At 33.2% G+C, this 23899-nt stretch overlaps 1 pseudogene; it reads left to right on the plus strand.

Moving 5' to 3' along the window:
• Positions 1 to 1280: 1280 nt before the first annotated feature.
• On the plus strand, positions 1281 to 23414 carry LOC120152802 (annotated as a pseudogene).
• Positions 23415 to 23899: the final 485 nt, after the last annotated feature.

A 23899-nucleotide genomic window follows, 5' to 3' on the forward strand; every position in this document is an offset into this window, starting at 1 on the left:
TACTTAAATTGGACGGAGCGGGGTTTTAGCTCATATTCTGCAAATACAATTGTGCAGTAAGTGAGGAAAACCAAAAACAAAACAAACAACACAAAACATAATTATTAAAATCTTAAACATTTATTTAATCTGAAAACACCAACAAACAAATCAGTACACTATTTAGTGATTAACATAAAATTTATTTAAACCAAACAATGGATAAAAAATTAAATTAAAACGAATTCAGAATTCTCATTTCAAAGACAATTAATTAATCGACTAATAGCCTGACTCTCTAAAAAGAAGTCTCCAACGAAGTCGCCAAGCTATCAAAACGATTTTTCTTTAAAAACAAGTTTGGTTTTTAAAATATGGTTTTTAAAAGATATCGTCTTGAATAATTTGGTGACCTTTTAATAAAAACATAATTCAAGGAGTCGCCACCAACCTTTGATTAGGGTGTGATTGGGCACCCAAAAATGTATTTGTCGTTTTAATAAAAAAAATAATTTTAATTAAAACAACAAATTTACGGTCTGTATTACCAAAAAGTTGAGTTTAGGAGTCGGTTACGTGTGGGGAAGAATTAGCACCCCCTCAATGCCCTAAATCGGTACCTAGTCGATTAATTAATTGTCTTTACAATAAAATTTAAGAATTTGAGTTTAATTTAATTTAAGATCCCATACAAATAATATTCTTTGAATTTTGGGACGAAACACAATAATATTTAATTATTTCCTATCGAGAAGAATCGACCTCTGTAATACCCCAAAAATTTGGATAACGACCAAAATGAAAATTTTAAAAGTTTGATGGTCAAAATAGAAAATTGGTAAAAAGTTTAGGGAATTAAGTGATAATTTCCTAAAAAGAATTTTATTCCATAAATAGATGGTTTACTCTTGAGAGTGGAGTTTTATGGAGATCATATATTTGGATTTGTAATTTTAGTAAAGAAAAATTTGAAAAGGGTTAAAGCCGATAAGAAATTGGTAATTCGGATCAAATTGGAATTTTACAAAATTTGAAGGATGTTATAAAATTGTTGGAAATATTATTTTAATATTTTAGATCAGATAAATTTGGTTTGGACATGTGCAATTTGTCAGATTTGATAGAAATAGTGGAATTAATGACTAAATCGAAATGATTTAAAAATATGAGGATTTAATTAAATTAAATTAAATAATGAAAGAAGAGGATAAATAGGATTCATGTTTAAAGTAGATGGTAGGAAAGGATGATTAAAAGGATATGTTGGTCATTTGCATTAAATTGAATTTAATATTCAATTAATGGGGGTTAGGATAAGAGATAAGATGAAGAAGGGAATTGGAAGTCAACCCTTTCATCTTCATCTCTTTTTGCCGTGGAAAGCTCTCCCTTTCAGCTCAAAGGTAAGTTTTCAATTTAATGGTTATTTCCTTCGATTTTTTATGGAGATTGAAGCTTTGTATATTATGGAAGCTAAAGGAAGGTTTAAATGAGATTAAAAATAAGTTATTGATGAGATATTAGAGATTAAAGATAATGGGTTTTTGAGTGACATGATGGAATATGAAGGTTTATGGATGAGTTATTGTAGATTTGATTTGTCATCAATTTAATTAAGAGATATGAGTTGTTAGAACTGGATTTAGAACATGTTAAAATTTGAGTATGATTCTTAAATCTCATGTAGAAGATAGGATTTTATGGTTAATGATGGGATAAATGAGTATTAATGAGTTAAAGCATGTGTATGTGACTTAAGAACATGAAAGGGGAAGAAACATGGAGTATTGAAGTTGAAAGGAGTGATATTTCGTGCTTAAAATGAGATTTCTGGGCAGAGTGCATCGATGCACAGGTGGTGCATCGATACACTCTTCAATTAAAAAACATCGAATGCAATAAGTGCATCGATTCATAGGCAATGCATCGATACACTATAGAGTGCATCGATTCATAGGCAATGCATCGATACACTATAGAGTGCATCGATGCATAAGGGCCAGAATTGTTAAGTTGGGATGGAAATATTGTAGAAAGATTAATAATAAATATTTTGATTAATGTTTAAGTTATAATGGTTAGTAAATACACTAACAATTGGTAATATATACATGTACTCAATGAATGGGAGATAAATCGAAATAAAGATTCCGAGTCGAGTAAGGCGAAAGGTAAGGGCCAAGTCTAAGAGTAGTTATCTTGCTAATCAGGATTTATAAGCAAGGCAAACTAGGTGAGTGCATCTAATTATGCGCGTACATGTGGTAATAGTTAAAATAGCATGATTTATTAATGTATGTATAGTGATTACCAAATGGAACTCTATGTGTGCTAAAATGATAAGGAAATCATACTGAGTGTATGGATTTCCATATGGAGCACTGAGTGTGATAAAAAGATAAGGAAATCATACTGAGTGTATGGATTTCCATATGGAGCACTTATTGCGCTAAAAAGATAAGGAAATAGTATTGAATGTATGAATTTCCATATGGAGCACTGAGTGTGCTAAAATGATAAGGAAATCATATTGAATATATAGATTTCCAGATATGGCATTATATGTGCTAAAATGGTAAGGGGATCATACTGAGAGTATGGATTTCCAGAAAAAGAACTAAGGGTGCTACAAGGATAAGAAAATCATACTAACGGTATGGATTTTCATATAGGGCAATTCATGTGCTAAAAATGGTAAGGAATCATACTAATAGTATGGATTTTCATATAGGGCACTTCATGTGCTAAATATGGTAAATGAATCATACTAATGGTATGGATTCTCGCATAGGGCACTTCGTGTGCTAAAATGAGGAGGAAATCATATTAAGTATATGATATTCCAGATGGAGCACTGAGAGTGCTAATATTATAAGAAAATTATACGAATTGTACAAATTTCTTATGAAATTATAGTAAGTAGATTGATAAAATAATCTTACGAGCTTATGGAATAAAGGTAAGTATATTGGTAAAATAAGCTTATGAGCTTATGGAATAATGGTAAGTATATTGGTAAAATAAGCTTACGAGCTTATGGAATAATGGTAAGTATATTAGTAAAATAAGCTTACGAGCTTATGGAATAATGGTAAGTATATTGGTAAAATAAGCTTACGAGCTTATGGATTAAATGGTATATATATTGATAAGAAATCTTATAGCATTTTATCATGGTAAAAATTGGATATATTGATAACATGATTTTATGGCATTTTGATTTTGACATTGAAAAGCATGATTTGTATTGCATTGTTTATTGTTTTAATTGCCTCACTAAGTATATACTTAGCGTGTGATGATTTTCACGCGTAGGTAAAAAGTTAGTAATGGAATAAAGAGTTTAAAGCGTCATCAAAGATCAAGAAGTATAATTCAATATCAGTAAGACATCCTAAGTTGTAATGTTAGTTTTATTAGTGGCATGTAATTATAAATGTTTTAATTTATTTTGTTGAACAAATTTGGAAACAAAATGGTAATTTTATGAGTTTTGTATAATGCTGAAATTACTATAGCAATTACTATAGCGTATCGATGCACTGTAGCAGTTACTGTAGCTTATTGATGCACTGTAGCAGTTACTGTAGCTTATCGATGCATAATATTAATTCGATGTTTTGATGCATCGCTGCACTGTTCATGTACTGTAGCACATCGAGGTACTTTTCACTGTTCATTAAAAAAAATCTTTTGAATTAAATTTGCAATAACAAAATATAAATTACATGATATGATATTATTATAATATCAATTACCATTTTAAGAAAATAAATTTTAAATCATTGTTATTAATTGGATAATGGTTTTCGAAATACGGTTGACATCCGTAATCTGTATAGGTATAAATATACGAATTTCGGGTGTTACAACCTCTCATACCTTAAAGTAGTTGATTCTTACTCCAATATCTACAATCTTCTTTTCCCAAAAACCAGTGGGGGATGAGACGGGATATACGGTTTCATTTGTAATGGTCGTTGAACCTTTAACCAATATGCTTTGTTGAGCTAATCTTTTGTATCAGTGCTTTCATAACTTTTTAACTGTAGTGTTGATGCATGAATCAGCTGGTGGAAGCACATGTTTCACGTTTTCTTATAATTAATGGATCATCTGTAGCATATTGCATATATGGTTTCCTCTTCAAATTTCTTGTTTGATACAAATATCTTCAAATTCTTTGGACAGGTGTACACCCTCAATATTTTACGTTAATGTAAACTTTGATTTATTATTATGGATTTTAAGTTTCTTGTTATGGATTTCAAGTTTGTTGTTATTGATGTGAAGTTTATTGGATAATGCTACAGTTTAAATTTGGGTAACAAAATAGTAGAAAACAACATTTTAAAAAATATTTTTAATTAGTGGAGTTTGTATGCAAAAATACAACTATATACATAGTCAATACCAGTGTTTTTAAAAAATGTCACTAAAGTTCTAGATATTTTGTGGCGCTTATATATAAAATGCAACTATATACGTAGTCAATAGCAGTATTTTACATTCACAAACGCCACTATATGACATAACATTTAGCGACATTTTTAGGGGGGAAATCCACTATATGTCATAACATTGCGATGTTTTTCAGACAAAACGCCACAAAAGAAAATATAAATAGTGGCATGTGGAAAAAATATCGCTAAATATCATAACCTTTAGCGGCGTTTGTAAAAGAAATCGCTAAATATCATTACCTTTAGTGGCGTTTGTGAATGACAAACGCCGCTACCTTTTGCGGCATTTGTTTTTTTACCACAAAGGTTTTTAGCGGCACTTAAAAACGCCGCTATATGATTGAAAAAACACCGTTAAAACATGTTTTGTTGTAGTGTGATCTTGAAGCTGCCATCATCAAGGCACAAATCATGATGGACACAACAACGTTAAAATGAATGCGGGAACAGTTTTCGAGTCGATTCGAGTTTCTCCGAGTAAGCTATATCATTTCCTCCAAACTTTGAATAAAATGATCGAGAAGATGTGGAGTTGGGTGGTAGCAATCAAAGGGTTGATGCTCATGCATGATCTTGTTCATTGTAAGGTCTCGGCCGTTAAAAAGCTGGGTCGTTTTCCGTTCAATTTGTCAAGGTTCAACGACGGGTATTCGAGGTTAAGCAAAACATGTGGTTTCAATATTTTTATTCGATAATACTTTGCATTTCTTGATCAAAGACGTGCCATTTGGCTCGAGGAAGAAAACAAAGATAGTCCGTTGATGGTTCATCATCTTTTGAAGCTTCAAAAATGGCAACTATTGCTCAGTATGTTACTTAAATTAGGCCACGAGCAGATAACATGAAGTACATTCAATAGGTAAACCTGAAGCAACAATGGCCCTTGAGATTCTTTGAAAGGCAACGAGACAAGGTGAAAATCTTTCTCGATATTTCGAATTCTGTAAGGATTACATGGTATTAAATTGCGGTCGCAACGTAGTATAACGGTAACATCGTAACGGTTTTGAAGGTCACCGCGACGCAATATTTTTCGTAACCAGTTTTCGCCCGGGCACAAAATTTTTGCTTCGCGGAAAAATAATGTGGATAAAAATGATTTTGATTTAAAATACATATTTTGGGAGTCGCCATTGACCTTTAGGGGTTAGGTAGGTCAAATACCTAAAAAATCTTTTAAAATAGTTTTGAATAAAACATAATTTAAAAGATTAAATTGATCTGCGTATAACCAAAAAATTTTAATAAAAAGGATTCGTGATCGATTACGTTTAGGGAAGGATTAGCACCCCTATAACGCCTAAAATTTGGTACTCATTAATTATAATTTGTCTCTATTATTATAAATTTAAATATTCAAAAATATATTTAATCTATAATTATGTCATTTCAAATTTACTAGTATAATTTTAAGAAAATCTATTAATTTTTATATAAATAAGATATTTATTTATTTAGAAATATCAGAAAAGAAGTTCTAGGTTCTTTAAGACAACTCTTTTTTCGATATTAAAAAATAAATAAATATAAATAAATTATTTCTTAAAAATAATATATATTTTATAGGGTAAAAATATCAGAAAACAGACTTCTAGGTGCTTTAAGACAGTCATTTTCTTTAATATTATTAAAATATGATTATTATTTTTATTTTATATAAAAATAATTCATATAAATATTTTTATAAAAAGAAAAATAAAATAAATAATTATTTATTATATATATATTTGTAAAAATAATAATAATAATATATTACAAATAAACGTATAAAATTAAATCAACAACTAAAATAAATGAAATTAAAAATATATAAAAATAATTAATAATTTAAAACTAATGACTAAATTAGAATATATTAAAAATAAATATCTAATTCATAATTAATTATTTGAAATTTCAGTGGCTAAACATGATATTTTACTCCTTTATTAATTTAGTGACTAGATTAAAATTATATCAAATTCGTATATCAAATTAAAAGAAATTAAAACATGTTATTCGGGGTTTAAAATATTAATTAATAAAATTATGAGGGCTAAATCGGTTATTTTACCTAAAATATATATAAGTAAATCAGTGACAAAATTATAATGAATAAAAATTAATAGATCGAATTATAATATATATAACAACATGCTATAATGATCAAATTGCAAGTTTTCAAAGTTACAGTGTCTGCGGGAATAGTTTATCCATATGCGAAATTACACAAAGGCCCTCACCAAAACTACATCGTTTTGGTGAGGGTATTTATACCCCATTATAACCGGCCCTCCGGGCCAATTCCTCATTTCTCTCTTTTCTCTTCTCTCTCTAAACTGAGAGAGTTTAAACTCTCTCTCGCTTCTCTCTAAAACTGAGAGAGAGAGCCCCGGCCGACAGCCCTATGCCGCCGCAAAATTCACCGCCGGCCACCGTTTTCGGTGGTCGGAAAACACCAAAATTTCCCAAACCCTAGATCCAAAGACCCTAAACTCAATTCCAATCTTATTTTACCCTAAAAAGCCATAGATATTCCTAAATCTAAGAATATACCTTCGATATTTTCAGTTTTCTGGTGACGTTTGAGGTTCTCCAGTAAGCTTTTCTTTTTCTCTCCTTTTTCTTTTCTTTGGTTTTGTTTTTTTTTTTTGCTGTGTTGTTGGTTCCATGGTTGCCCTCTCTCTGTCTTCTCTTTACAGGTTCGGTTGATGGCTTTATAGCCATCAACGACGCTCGTCTTGGACCGGGTAAAAGGGTTGTATTATGGTAAGTCACCAAACTATAGTGGTGACTCACCGTAGCCCTCATATGGGCGGTTCTCTTCAATTCTTCTGGAGGCTTCGTGTCAAAGGCTGAGCGGCGTGGAACGGTGGAGACAGCAAAAGCGGCGGCTAGGACGTGGCCCTAGGGTATCATACCCTAGGGTTTGCATCTGGAAGTGTCTGGGACCGTTGGATCTAAACCAGATCCAACGGCTGAGATTGAGGCGACTGGAGAAGCTGAAAACCCTAATATAGTTTAGGGTTTTATTATTAGGCCTGTTGGGTCTCTTGTAACTAGGTCGGTCCAGTCTTGATTGGGCCTGTAATAATATTTGTAAATAATTATTTATTTTATAATAATAATAATAATAATAATAATAATAATAATAGTAATTAAATGAAAAAAAACAAGTATCTTCAGCTGCCCCTCTTTGCTCATTCTTATGTTAATGAGAATAGAGCAAAGACGAAAAGATAATAAGTTTTTTTTCATTTGACTTCACTTGATTATGGTGGCTATGTTAAATCAATTCTTCTATGGGATTAGTTCTTCTCATTATGAACTTTTCCACTGGGGATGACAATTTATCTCCTTCTGTGATATAATCATGTAAAGGTTGAATAGGTTCTGCTCATTCTTCTTCATATGAGTTATTCTCATTATGAACATTTATGAAAATGTTGATGTTGGTCTATCTCTTTCTGTCATAGGGTCATGCAAAAGGTTGAACAAGCTCTTCTCATTATGAACTTCTTCTTCCTTCTTCAGATAAGTTCTTCTCATTATGAACTTTCTCTGGTAATGCCGATCCATCAAATGATGAATTCAAACAAAAAGTTGAACAAATTCTTCTCATTATTAATTTCTTCTTCCTTCTTTAGATGATTATGAACTTCTCTGGAAAAGTTGACCCATCGAATGATGAATTCAAACAAAAGGTTTGAACAAATTCTTCTTATTATTAATTTCTTCTTCCTTCTTCAGATGAGTTCTTCTCATTATGAACTTCTCTGGAAAAGTTGATCCATCGAATGATGAATTCAAACAAAAGGTTTGAACAAATTCTTCTTATTATGAATTTCTTCTTCCTTCTTCAGATGAGTTCTTCTCATTATGAACTTCTCTGGAAAAGTTGATCCATCGAATGATGAATTCAAACAAAAGGTTTGAACAAATTCTTCTTATTATGAATTTCTTCTTCCTTCTTCATATGAGTTCTTCTCATTATGAACTTCTCTGAAAAGTTGATCCATCGAATGATGGATTCGAATCTTTGCTAAAATCTTTGAATTTCCTGTCAAATATTTAACATGGATAAAATGGATAAAAATGCACCTATTTTGCAAATGTCTAAATATGATGCATGAATGTTAATTTTATCTTTATTTAATTTCAAAGAGGTGAACCTAGTCTTTCTTCAATTATGTAGAAATCCAATAAATCTTTCTTCTTCGAATGGAGAATTTATCCTCTTTGAAGAGTGTAGATGTAGATATGCCTTATTTTTGTATAATGTCACAAAACCCCTTGAGAACAAAACTCAATGGCACAAGCTCTTGAAAAGTTTGCACTCATGAAACATGTTGATTCTGATAGCTACTCATCTGATTATACAGCGATGTTTCAGGATGATTTCACAGATATTGATAATTCTTCTGATACTGAGGAAATCCTGAATTCTGATTCTGATGAGAAGAGTAAACTCTTATACTTGATGAAAATGGGATACTCAGATGTTGAGTCTTCAATAGTCATAGAGATATGTAGTTCAGGTTCATCAATTGCAGAGTTGACAGATTTTATATGTGCTGCTCAAATGGCTAAGGTTGCTGATGCACTTCTTCAGGTGGAATATAGGGAGCCATGATCCCAATTACAAGAAAAAACGAAACTTGGGCTATGATTTTCTTAGAAAAAGAAGAAGCAGAGGTAGCTTGGAAAGAAGTTTCTTGATGAAGACAATCATGCAGTTCATCTTCCTAGTCCAATGATTGGTTTTGGAGTTCCTATCGAACCAGATCAGACAACTCAAAGAACACTTCCAGAAGATGCTATTGGGCCTCCTTATTTCTACCATGATAACATGGCGGTTGCTCCAATTGGTGTTGGGACCAAAACATCACAGTACTTATACGATGTAGAGCCAGAATTTGTAAATTCGAAGCATTTTGTACTGATACACGGAAAAGGTGATATATTCATAATCTGTCAATTGAGAACAGATTTTCTCTTGTTCCGTTTCTAAATAACTCTATGATGGTAATAATTTATTTGCTTTTCAACAATGATTGCAAACGTTGATAAGACTTACTTTGAATTCCATGTACTTAAAAGTATTAACATAAAGTGATATTCAGAAATCTTTAGCTTATTTCAAAATTATGTTAATTCATTTACAAAATAAAAGAATAAATTGAATTTCGAAAATAAATTGAATCTAAAAAAATAAATTGAATTTAGAGAAAATAAACTTAGAATTTATTAATAAATAGATAGAATTGTATTCAAAGTTATGGCAAGCATAGGAATGATAAAAATTCAAATGACTCAACAAATTATTAGCATAAGTTTTTCTAAATTAATCAACTTGATACAATTTAGAGCACTGATGTAAGCTAATGTCTAGAAGATCTCAAACGTTGCCAGAATGCTTGTAGATGTAAAGTTACTCCCAAAATATCAAACTCTTAAGAGGGTTCAATTGCCAGATGCCTAATATCAACATGCATTTGAGCCGCCCTTTCATGTTTTCAGCTCAAATCCTTCCTTTGGTTGCAAGAAGCTCTTTGCGGGTTTTCATCTTGACTCTATTTTTTTATTTTCTTCTGTTTTTTTTATTATTTTTCTCTTTTTTTTCATTTCATTTTTCTTTTCTCTTTTTTTTCTATTTATTAATTTCTTCAAGCATAATATTTCTTGACAGAATCTGAGTTTATTGGGTTTCTCAGAACTTTTCCATCCATTTCTGCCAAGATCAACGCTCCTCCGGAAAAGGCATTTTTTACAACATATGGCCCTTCCCAATTAGGCATCAATTTCCCACGAAAATCTTTATGTATAGGAAAGATCTTTTTCAGCACTATATCACCCTCTTGGAATTCTCTTGGATGTACTTTCTTGTCATGAGACTTCATCATCCGTTTCTGATACATCTGCCCATGGCAAATAACTTTCAATCTATTCTCATCAATAAGGTTCAATTGATCAAATCGGGCTTGAATCCATTTAGACTCATCCAATTTTACTTCTGTCAATATTCGAAGTGATGGAATCTCAACTTCAATTGGTAAGACTGCTTCCATCCCATAGACTAAAGAAAAAGGTGTTGCCCAATAGATGTTCGCATAGTAGTTCGGTATGCATATAAAGAAAAAGGTAACTTCTCGTGCCAATCTTTGTAAGTTTCAGTAGTCTTTGTAATGATTCTCTTGATGTTCTTATTTGCCGCTTCAACTGCCCCATTCATCTTTGGACGATATGCCACTGAGTTCGCATGTTTGATCTTAAACTGTGCACAAAGTTCAGTCATCATTTTGTTGTTCAGGTTCAGAGCATTATCTGTAATGATCCTTTCTGGTAGCCCATACCGGTAAATTATTTCTTTCTTTATGAATTTGCAGACTGTAGACCTCTTAATATTGGCATATGAAGCAGTTTCAACCCACTTGGTAAAATAGTCAATTGCCACAAGGATGAAACAATGTCCATTTGATGCTTTTGGTGTGATTGCCCCAATGACGTATATTCCCCACATAGAAAATGGCCAAGGTGCAGTCATTACATGTAAAGGTGATGGAGGTACATAAATCTTATCTACATATACCTGGCATTTATGACATTTCCTGGCATAATCAATGCAATCTGTATGCATGGTAGCCCAATAATACCCATATCTCATTATTTTCTTAGCCATGGAAAGACCATTTGCATGTGTTCCACATATTCCACTGTGTACTTCCTCAATGATGCTTCTGGCTTCGCTATTATTTACACATCTCAATAGCATTTGATCATTGCTTCTTTTGTACAAAATCTCACCATCAAGAAAGTATCCAGAAGCCATTCTTCTTAATGTTCTTTTATCAATCTCAGATGCATTTTGTGGATAACTTTGATATTTGATATATTGCAGGATATCATAATAACATGGTTTGTGATCTTCCTCTTCTTCCACACTGTAACAATGTGCATGAATTTCATATACTTGCATTTTGATCGGCATCATATCCACTTTCTTAATTGCCTGAAATATAGCAGCTAATGTAGCTAAAGCATCTGCCATTTGATTTTCCTCTCGAGGGAGATAATTGAAAGTAACACTTTCAAATTCTTTCACTAATTTGAGGGTAAAATTTTTGTATTCAAGTAATTTGGGGTCTTTTTTCCCATTCTCCTCGTAATTGATACACCACTAATGATGAATCTCCATATATTGTGAGAAATTTAATCTTCCTTTCTATGGATGCCTTTAATCCCATGACACAAGCTTCATATTCTGCCATGTTATTGGTGCAAAAGAACTCCAGTCTGCTTGTGAAAGGATAATAAATATTTTCTGGAGAAATCAATACTACCCCAATTCCTCTTCCCAAGGCGTTGGATGCTCCATCAAAATAAATCTTCCAGGATTCATCATTCGTTCTGACTTCTTTATCCATGTATATGCTCAACAAATCTTCGTCTGGAAAATTAAAGCTCAGAGACTGATAATCATCGGATACGCGACTGGCCAGAAAATCAGCTATGACACTTCCTTTTATTGCTTTTTGGTTGACATATACAATATCAAACTTGGATAATAACATTTTCCATCTAGCCATTCTGCTTGTCAAAGCTGGTGATTCCATTAAGAATTTCAAAGGATTAAGTTTGGATATCAACCAAGTAGTATGATATAACATGTACTTTCTGAGTCTTCGAGTAGCCCACACCAAGGAACAACATAATTTTTGTATTGGTGGGTATCGAATTTCACAATCAGTAAATTTCTTGCTCAGATAATAAATGGCTTTTTCTTTTCTTCCAGATTCATCATGTTGTCCCAGTACACATCCCATCGAATTTTCAAAGACTGTTAAGTAGAGAGTTAACGGTATATCAGGCATTGATGATACTAAAATGGGGACATTGGATAAATATTTCTTAATAATATCCAAAGTTTCTTGACATTCATCATTCCAGACTTCAGGATTGTTCTTTCGAAGTAACTTGAACACTGGATCACATTTGTCAGTCAATTGCGAAATGAATCGAGATATATAATTTAATCTTCCCAAAAAGCCTCGAACTTCTTTTTTCATATTGGGTGGTGGAAGATCTTGAATTGCTTTTACTTTATCTGGATCAATCTCGATTCCTTTTTTGCTGACTACAAATCCCAAGAGCTTCCCTGACGTTACCCCAAAAGTGCGGGGTTGAGCTTTAATTGATACTTTCTCAATCTTTGGAAAAGCTTTCTTAGATTTTGAATATGTTTTTCTTCGGTTTGGGATTTGGCAATCATGTCATCCACATATACTTCAATCTCTTTATGCATCATGTCATGGAATAGATTTACAATTGCTCTCTGATAAGTTTCCCCTGCATTTTTCAATCCAAATGGCATTACTTTGTAACAAAATGTGCCCCACATAGTTACAAATGTTATTTTTTCCATGTCTTCAGTATTCATTTTTATCTGGTTATACCCTGAAAAGCCATCCATGAAGGAAAACCATGTATGTCATGCCGTATTGTCCACCAATGTGTATATGTGAGGTAATGGAAAGCTATCTTTTGGACTAGCTTTGTTGAGATCTCTGTAATCCACACACATTCGAACTTTCCCATTTTTCTTTGGTACTGGAACAATGTTGGCTACCCATTCTGGATATTTGGTTGCCTGTAGGAAACCTGCATTAATCTGCTTCATCACTTCCTCTTTGATCTGCAACAACATTTATGGCCTCATTCACCTGAGCTTTTGTTGAATCGGTTTATATTCTGGACTGATTGGAAGTTTGTGCATCACTATATCTGTACTTAAACCAGGCATATCTTGATAAGACCAGGCGAAGATATATTTGAAGTCTTGAAGGAGATTCATCAATTCTTGTTTTATCTAGATTGTCAGAGTAGTACCAATTTTCACCTCTTTCATTTCTTCATCTGTTCCCAGATTTACAGTCTCAATCTCTTATTTGTGAGGTAAAATTTGTTTATCTTCTTTTTCTACCAGTCTTAATAATTCAGTAGGAACATCACATTCTAGTTCATCCTCACACTCATTGATTTCCTCCAGACATATGGGTTGCTCTAAATTTATCTCTCGATTAAATTTAGGAATAAGCATGCTATTAACATTGTGACACCTGTAAATTTAAGTCGGACATATTTCCGAAAGGATATAATAAATTTATGAAAAATAATGAATGTAAAAAAAAATGTAAAGAATGATTGCCATTTGAGAATTTTAAAGAAAATTTCTTATATTTGATATTAGGTGAACTTAACATAATTTCCTTTACAAGATAACAAAAAGTTTTCATATTCTTCGGCTAAACATAAAGATTAGTTTTGAATATTACTCTATGTTAATATTAAAAACTACAGGGAGGTCTTCAGCAGTCCAATTTTTTAGTGTTTCTCTAGGAAAACAAGGGCGAATCTTAGCCAAGTATTTGCCAGTCTTGTTGTCATTCATGATCATGTTGATAAATAATCCTTCCATAGCTTCTTCAACTATGCTTTGATCTTTTGTCAACTTTTCTTCTTTAAAGGCATCAACAAGCTGTTGTTCTACATTAACCGTGCCTCCTGATCTGAACGTGGTCTTTAACTGTGGGAAAAACATGTGTTCCCAAGGGATTTCTTCTCCTTTCAACCTTGCCTTTCTATCTTCGCATCTTCTTTTCATCTCTCTGTTCTTTTGCTGAAAATTGGGCTTGAATCCAAGCCCAAAATGATATTTCTTCATCTTCATACTTACAGGAACTGAATTCCCTTAAAGATTCTTTCCCAAACCTTTCCCAATTTTAGCTCCGATGCCTAAAGTCTGTCGTACAGTCATCTTGGTGCAATCAGACAATATGGGATGTGGAATTTTGCTTCTCTCTGCAATAAAGGTTGCATTGACAAATTCAAAAGCTCGGAAAGAGCATTCAAGAGCATCATCATTGGTTTCAATATACGGAACATCACTTGTTATGGACTCAATGATTTCTTCCTCAGCTCCTACGCATATTAGTTGTCCATCAACAACGAATTTCAATTTCTGATGTAATGAAAAAGGAACAGCTCCTGCAGAATGAATCCATGGCCTCCCTAATAAACAATTATATGTAGGGTGGATATCCATCACCACAAATTCAATATTGTACATGACTGGTCAGATCAACAACGGTATTTCCATTTTCCCAAGAACCTCTTTTTGAGTGCCATCAAAAGCTCGCACTACATTCTGATAACTTTTCATGTGCGATTTATCCACCGGCATTCTTTAAAGTGTGACCAGAGTCATCAAGTTAAGAGCGGATCCATTGTCAATCAATACTCCTGGCAAAACATGACCATGACAATGTGTGGTAATATTCAAAGCTTTTACTGACCCCATTCCGCCTTCAGGTATTTCATCATCCGTGAACGTTATGTAATTGTCAGCGGCTATATGTCCCACAATTCTGTCAAGCTTGTTGAGGGATATATCTTCAGGGATAAAGGTTTGATTAAGCATTTTCATCAAGGCATTTCTGTGTGCTTCTGAATTCATCAATAGATCAAGAATAGAAATTCGCGCTTGCTGTTTATGTAGCTGTTCAACCACACTATATTCACTATGTTTCAGGAATTTCAAAAATTCTTGCGCTTGTTTTTCTGTTACAGGCTCATTAAATACTGAAGGGGATTCATCATCAAATACCTTTTGGGGTATTACCATGGATTTTCCTTTTGCTTTCACCTGTTCTGATGCATTTGATGTTTCGGGAGAGTAACATCTCTCACTTCTTGTAAAGAATCCGACTTCACTCACTGCTTCAGACGTAGAATCCACACTCTGTATTTTCTCTTCTGCTTTTTCCAGAGAAACAGATCCTCCTACCATTGAAACATTGGTAGTATAATTCCAAGGTACCCTACGGGTGTCCTTATATGGAAATGGTAAAGGAGTTGTGATAACCACTTTCAGCTTTATTGGTGCAGAATTCACTGTAGATGATTTCACATTAATAATCACGGGATCACTTGTTCTCTGATTAGGTTTAGAATCTTCTGATGAGAAAACGTCATCTTCTCTTTTCCCTGGTTCTTCTTCAAAGAATTCTATCTCTTTGTTATTCATCAATTTTTGCACCAAATCCCTAAATTCAGGACATAGTTGAATTTCGTATCCCTTCTCTTGATGATATTCACAATAATTCTTGCCTTCATTATGCTTTGGCTTGAATTCTTGTGGAATCATACCGGATAAGGAGAGTTGTTGAAATATCCAACCAAAAGGAGATTTAATATCAGAAACGTCAGTTTTTGATTTCTTTCTGTTCTCTTCCTGAATTGAGTTTATGTTTTTATCTCCATGATTTGGCAGCGGATGATTTGATGTAGTTGGTGAATTGAATTCTAACTTTCCAGTGTTGATTAAAATTTGGACCACTCTTTTGAATGCCAAACAGTTTTCAACAGAATGACCCGTAATTCTTTCATGTTAAACACAGTGCACTTTTACATCATACAATGGAGGGAATGGTGGTTGTATGGGAACTAACGGATAGGGCCGTATGACATCTACTTTTAACAGCGAAACATAGATTTCAGCATAGGGTACTGGTAAAGGTGTAAAACACAACCTTTCACTTTCCCTTCGAGATCCTCTGGACTCTACTCGATTAGTGTTTGTTTCTTCTTTCTTAACCCTTGGATGGGTTATTGTAACACTTTTCAAAGAATCCTTGTTGTAAGAGGTTGCATTATTGACTTCGTTCTCTTTTTTCCGGAATGTAGGTCTTTTGGAACTAGACTCCTCATTTGATTCAATTTTTCCACTTTTCAAATCATTTTCAATGAGTTCTCCAGAAATGACCAGATCTGCAAAATTTTTGGTTGCATTCCCCATTAGATGACTTAAATAAGGAGCCTTTAAAGTATGGACAAACATTATTGTGGCCTCTTTTTCTGATAGATGTGGCTGAACTTGGGCTGCTGTGTCACGCCATCTCTGAGCATAATGTCTGAATGTTTCGTTATTCTTTTTCTCCAAATTTTGGAGAGTCCATCTATCAGGGACCATATCTGTCACATGGCGATACTGCTCTAGGAATGCCTTTGCCAGATCTTTCTAGGATCTAATGTTGGCTTTGGTCAGTTGAGTATACCATTTTAAGGCTGGTCCTGTCAAGCTATCTTGAAAGCAGTGAATTAATAATTTCTTGTTTTTCACATGTCCTGCCATTCTGCGATAAAACATAGTAATATGGGATGAAGGGCAAGTGGTACCGTCATATCTCTCAAATTCAGGAACTTTGAATTTGATTGGGAGGATTAGGTCTGGAACCAAACTCAACTCGCTAGCGTCAAACCCATAAAATGACTTAGTTATTTCTACGGATTTCATTCGTTCTTCTAAGCTCCTTATCTGTCTGGTCAATTCTTCATTTAATTTTTCTTTCTCATTCAGCTCATTCAAATCTGGGATTAGATGCTTAGCATTAAAATCTCCAATTTTCACATCTGATATAAGTGGATTTTTGCTTGAAGATGCAGGATCCACTTGTTGATTTTCATGTGGTTTGGCCTCTTGAAGTGCTGATGTGCGGGCATGGATTTGTATAGGTGTAGTACCAGAGTGATAAATTGGTTCCGGTGGGAAACCTAGAGGATACATAGGTTCTTGGCCGAAAGATACAGGATTTTCATGAAATTTTCCAATGATTGCCTGCTTTTTGAGCATGTCTTCTATTTTCTGCATCATGTTGTCTTGTGAGTTTGCAATACTGGCTTCAATTTTCTCTAGCTTCATTCTCATCTCTGCTTGTTCTTTGTTATGTTGTTCCTCAATACGCTGTATTTAGCCTCCATAATTTTCTTAGTAGCTTGTCTAGTACCGTAGTGATGTTGTATTTCTTGTTTGGCCAGAATAACTGCGATTGAAAATTCTTTTGATATTATTTTTTCAAATTTTAATTAATGAATGTTTATCTTAATGTAAATTATACATAAAGAAAATAATGCAATGAATAATGAATGTATGCAAAATGCATGTATGCAAAAGGTATTGATCCCAAAAAGTTAACTGTCATAGAACAACTTCCATCGGCATACAAAAGCTTCTTTATAATAGTTCATAACTACATATATGGCGTAGCTTTCCTATTAAGCTCTATAATTTCTTTTATCAACCAAGTCATCTTCTTTCCATACTTGGAAACTGGATCAACGTGATGCTCAATTATTTTTGCTTCAACAGCTAGCTCCCCAACATATCTGGAAACTTCGCTCATTTGTACCATGGCCTCGAATACCATATTGCTTCTTTCTTCACTTCTTTCTACATAGAAATCAGTCGATTTTTGCCATTGTTCATTAGTTCCCTCGAGAGTCTGTTCTAACTAAGTGATTCTGACTTGACAATTGTGCAGATTTTTTCAAGATCTCTAATGTGTCTTCGCAGTGAAGCACTCTCCTCATTACTTTCTTTAAGATCACTAGGTCCTAGATGAACCTTTTCTTTAAATAATGACTCTTCAAGTTGCAAAATGTAAGCATTAAACTCTGAGTTTTTATTTTTAGACTGATCCAGATCTTCTTCAAGTTTTGTTCGTGCTTCTTGCGTCCTTTGACTAAGCTTTTGGATTTGAACATTCTTGTTTCTGCATCTTTGCATCCAATTTCTAGCCACTTCTTGCTCTACTTCAAGTCTGGTGTTGAAATTCTTTTTCTCCAATTCCCATTTTTCTTTTTCAACATCGAACTCTTCAATCCTTTGACCCCTGATTTCAAGTTTGACAATCAGATTGTTCATTTCAGATTCAAATCCCTTGAACATGATGTTTTTCTCACCTTCAAAATTCTCAAGCATGCCGTTTTTCATCTCTTCTAGTTCTTTGGATCGATCCCTTTCTCTCTGCATTTCATTCATGATTTCGCGACTTTCAGCTTTGTGCTTTATGATTCGCTCCCTTCTGTCAACCTCAAAATCCTCCATTTTCTGCTTTCCTTTCTCAAGGTTTTTGAGTAGACGGCTATTCTTTCCTTTCAAAGCTTCAACTCGGCCCTTTCTCAATATTCAATTCTTTGGTCATCTGTGTTGTTACTTTGCTTGATCCTGATGCTTTCCGGGATTTGTGTAGCTCATGGTAATTCTTCTTTAATGTTCTGAATTCACCATCAACTCTTTCTTTGTTTTCCCTCAGCATTGCACATTGTGCTAAATGAAAGTCAACGTCAACACCCAACATAGCTTTATCTCGTCTCATTTGCTCTAATTCTTTCAACCAACCTTCTCTTTCTGCTTCAAACTCAGCTCTTAGGATTTCAATCTCTGATGGAACCACCTTAATGTGATCTTCCATAGAGATATCCTCATTTTGGTTTGGTAGAGTAATATTTTCATTTTTCCTGATAGATCTCCATTCTTTATAATTGGGAGTTAACATTTCTTTTGCTGCTTTAGCTCGGATACAAAAAAGTTGTTTTCCAAGCTGTAAAGGCCTCCATGATATTTCTTTTATAATTTTTGTTGTGGAATGCGAACTCAGACGAATGTAATCCAGCAGTGACAGGAACAAATTGACGACCTTCATACTGCCTTATGACCAGAAGTGGTGCATATCTGATTTCTCCCCACAATCCGAGCAACATCACCCAGTTGTAATCACCACATTTGTAAAAGAATTCCCGTTGGATTTTCCACGGGGCTCGCCAAACAATGTCATCACTTTGCAGATTTCGAAAGGCATTAATCCACATATCTTTAGTAATTTCTTTCGGCCATTCTTGCTCCAGAAATTCTTTTAATGGTGAGTAGTCCGTATTAAAGCGCCGGTATGAAACCTTTTCTGTCCTCCAAAAATGGCTATGGATCCAGACATATAACAATTGGGCACATCCTAAGAATCGTCCACCTCCTAGCTTTCTACAAGCGTTAACGATCTGAAAGTCTCTATTAGAATTGCAGAAGCAGGATTAACCCTTTTTGGTAGCTGCTCAAACAAATCTACTACTGCAACTTCAATATATCCCAATACTTTGGGGAAGATGACCATACCATACATACCCAGAGCAAATAGATCTAATCGTACTTTATCATCTGGATGACTCTGAATAAGTTCTTTAATATTGGTCCAAGCAATGCCTTCGCTTTCGCCCTTTTGTTTTGTATGGGATACCACCCATTCCTCTCGTACTCCGGCAATCTTTTCTAATTTAACTCGAAAAGGTTGAGTTTTAATTGACCTTGAATAAATTCGATTCTCTAAAGCCCCTTCTATATGTAGAAAAGTTATGTATTCTTCAATAGTAGGAACCAAGTCCTCCTTATTGAGAGTGAAACAATTGTACCCTGGATTCCAGAATTGAATTAGGGCTCAAAGTAAGTCATCATCAACTTCGACATAGAGCAAATATGGGATGTCCCCGTAGGTCTGATAAAACTGTAACTTTTTGTTTGAGTCCCAACTCTCCCAAATACCTCGCAAATCTTGCATATCATTTCTTTTTAGCAAAACTGGAGCATAACTGACTAACTCAGATACATAGTCATCTTGCAGACTGTCTCCCCCTTGTCTTTGTAAGTCCTCAGCCCACTGTCTTACTTCTGAGTTTAGAACTATTTGATTTGAACACTTTTTATCCATGGATGAAGGTTTTTCAATGAGACGATTAACACGAGGATCAATGTCTTTTATTCTGTATGATGCTATGCAAACAAAAGAAATAAAGAACACACAAAAAGAAATGAATTAGTTTACATAATAAAGAAAAAAATTAATTTAATAATAATGTCTACCTAAATATCTTTATTTAAACATGCTTTCTTCATACTTTAAATAATTTAAATTCACATGCAATTTATTCAGTAAGAAAATAAATAAATTAATTAATTAAAAGGAAAAGTTAGAATTCATTTCTCCTGTGTGTACACCTATTTTGGACGAAATTTCAGCATGGCTTCAGATCGGAAGAGTTTCTAGGGTTTATTATATGCAGGGTTTCAGATCTAAGAATAAAGGTACCCAAATTGTCCTTGTTAGTGCCCCCTTGGGCTGCTAACCCTCAATCCTAGTCCATCACAGACTAAAGTGGATCGAGTTCAATTCGAGGGGATACACTTCTCTATGAATGAAACGAAGAATAAATTCTCACGAAGACATGGAGCATATGAACCCTGAAAGCTACTTGCTAGGTCTGACACGAAGAATAAATTCTCACGAAGACGTCGCTTTCACTGCCACTTAAAAGGGACAAGCTTGATTAAAAAGCTTATTGTTATGCAATGCATATGTTGTGTGTGAGGAGAAAAGTTCAAACCTCTGACAGACAATAAATAATGAAATTTAATACTTGAAAAATAAAATAAAGCATTAATAAAATAATATATAAATATTATGAAAATAATAAGTATATATAATTTTTTTTAAAATAAAAAAATTAAAAATTAAATATATGAATTTTTAATTTCTAATTAATAGAGACAATTTATAATTAATTTTAAAGCTTGACTAAAGGTCCCCAGTGGAGTCGCCAAGCTGTCGTAACCAGTTTTCGCCCGGGCACGAAATTTTTGCTTCGCGGAAAAATAATGTGGATAAAAATGATTTTGATTTAAAATACATATTTTGGGAGTCGTCATTGACCTTTTGGGGTTAGGTAGGTCAAATACCTAAAAACAATCTTTTAAAATAGTTTTGAATAAAATATAATTTAAAAGATTAAATCGATCTACGTATAACCAAAAAATTTTAATAAAAAGGATTTGTGGTCGATTACGTTTAGGGAAGGATTAGCACCCCTATAACGCCCAAAATTTGGTACTCATTAATTATAATTTGTCTCTATTATTATAAATTTAAATATTCAAAAATATATTTAATCTATAATTATGTCATTTCAAATTTACTAGTATAATTTTAAGAAAAACTATTAATTTTTATATAAATAAGATATTTATTTATTTAAAAATATCAGGAAAGAACTTCTAGGTGCTTTAAGACAGCTCTTTTCTTCGATATTAAACAATAAATAAATATAAATAAAATATTTCTTAAAAATAATATATATTTTATAGGGTAAAAGTATCAGAAAACGGACTTCTAGATGCTTTAAGATAGTCTTTTTCTTTAATATTATTAAAATAGGATTATTATTATTATTATTTTATATAAAAATAATTCATATAAATATTTTAATAAAAAGAAAAATAAAATAAATAATTATTTATTATATATATATTTGTAATAATAATAATAATAATAATATATTACAAATAAACATATAAAATTAAATCAACAACTAAAATAAATGAAATTAAAACTATATAAAAATAATTAATAATTTAAAACTAATGACTAAATTAGAATATATTAAAAATAAATATCTAATTCGTAATTAATTATTTGAAATTTCAGTGGCTAAACATGTTATTTTACTCCTTTATTAATTTAGTGACTAGATTAAAATTATATCAAATTCGTATATCAAATTAAAAGAAATTAAAACATGTTATTCGGGGTTTAAAATATTAATTAATGAAATTATGAGGGCTAAATCGGTTATTTTACCTAGAATATATAAAAGTAAATCAGTGACTAAATTATAATGAATAAAAATTAATAGATCGAATTATAATATATATAACAACATGCTATAATGATCAAATTGCAAGTTTTCAAAGTTACAGTGTTTGCGGGAATAGTTTATCCATGCGCGAAATTACACAAAGGCCCTCACCAAAACTACGTCGTTTTGGTGAGGGTATTTATACCCCATTATAACCGACCCTCCGGGCTAATTCCTCATTTCTCTCTTTTCTCTTCTCTCTCTAAACTCAGAGAGTTTAAACTCTCTCTCGCTTCTCTCTAAAACTGAGAGAGAGAGCCCCGGCCGACAGCCCTATGCCGCCGCAAAATTCACCGCCGGCCACCGTTTTCAGTGGTCGAAAAACACCAAAATTTCCCAAACCCTAGATCCAAATACCCTAAACTCAATTCCAATCTTATTTTACCCTAAAAAGCCATAGATTTTCCTAGATCTAAGAAAATACCTTCGGTATTTTCAGTTTTTTGTCGACGTTTGAGGTTCTCCAGTAAGCTTTTCTTCTTCTCTCCTTTTTCTTTTCTTTGGTTTTGTTTTTTTTTTTTTTGTTGCTGTGTTGTTGGTTCCCTGGTTGCCCTCTCTCTGTCTTCTCTTTGCAGGTTCGATTGATGGCTTCATAGCCATCAACGGCGCTCGTCTTGGATCGGGTAAAAGGGTTGTATTGTGGTGAGTCACCAAACTATAGTGGTGACTCACCGTAGCCCTCAATATGGACGGTTCTCTTCAATTCTTCTGGAGGCTTCGTGTCAAAGGCTGAGCGGCGTGGAACGGTGGCGGTGGAGACAGCAAAAGCGGCGGCTGGGACGTGGACCTAGGGTATCATACCCTAGGGTTTGCATCTGGAAGTGTCTGGGACCGTTGGATCTAAACCAGATCCAACGGCTGAGATTAAGGCGACTGGAGAAGCTGAAAACCCTAATCTAGTTTAGGGTTTTATTATTGGGCCTGTTGGGTCTCTTGTAACTGGACTGGTCCAGTCTTGATTGGGCCTGTAATAATATTTGTAAATAATTATTTATTTTATAATAATAATAATAATAATAATAATAGTAATTAAATGGAAAAAAAACAAGTATCTTCAATATTAACGCAACGCGATAAAATATTTTAGAAGTATTTTAATTTTTGAGGAAGAAATCACGCCCACGAAAGCCGCAACACGTTACGTAACGTTCGCAGCATCCGCAACCACGACAGATGCCGCAACCGCTATTTTATACTATGAAGGAATACCGTGTTTCAAAAGCCAACGAATTCGTCACAGTTATTGAGATTTCGGAGGAAGATTTCAAAGAACTCGAAAGAAGAATTCATGGAGTTTCAAACAAGACATACAAGGACCAAACTGCATTTGGTGTGAGAGAGGAAGACAATACCATTGTTGAACATATAGAAACAATGGAAAACTTGAAGACAACAGTAATAGATAGATGGGAACGATGACATAAACATCAATGGAGGAAATAATAATGGTTAATAATTAATCAGCTATATGCTCACTAATTTCTTCACGAATCATACTTGTGATATTATTGGTTAAATAAGTATTTTTTTATTCAGTTGACATTCAATAAATTTAAACTTTAGTAATCACTATGTTTCATTTCATTTTTAAAAAAAAAAAGCGTCGCTATGTTATTAACCATTAAATTTGAATTTTAAAATTTTAATATCTAATTTCTTAAAATTAAAATTATAAAGGTTAAATTCTAAATTTTAAAACAATATGAAAGTTGAAACATAATTTAACCTCGTAATAAAGATTTGAGCCTTGAGGTAGGGATGGCAATGGATACAGACCCGAATCTGTATATCCATATTTTTTTCATAAGGTCTGGATCCTAAAATTTTGAACCTGACAGATCTAGACCTAATTTGGATCCTCTGATTAAAATACAGACCCTCTAATTAAAGTACAGATCTGAGTT

Source organism: Hibiscus syriacus, unplaced genomic scaffold, assembly GCF_006381635.1.
Source record: "Hibiscus syriacus cultivar Baekdansim isolate YM2019G1 unplaced genomic scaffold, ASM638163v2 tig00111095_pilon, whole genome shotgun sequence".
Taxonomy (NCBI): domain Eukaryota; kingdom Viridiplantae; phylum Streptophyta; class Magnoliopsida; order Malvales; family Malvaceae; genus Hibiscus; species Hibiscus syriacus.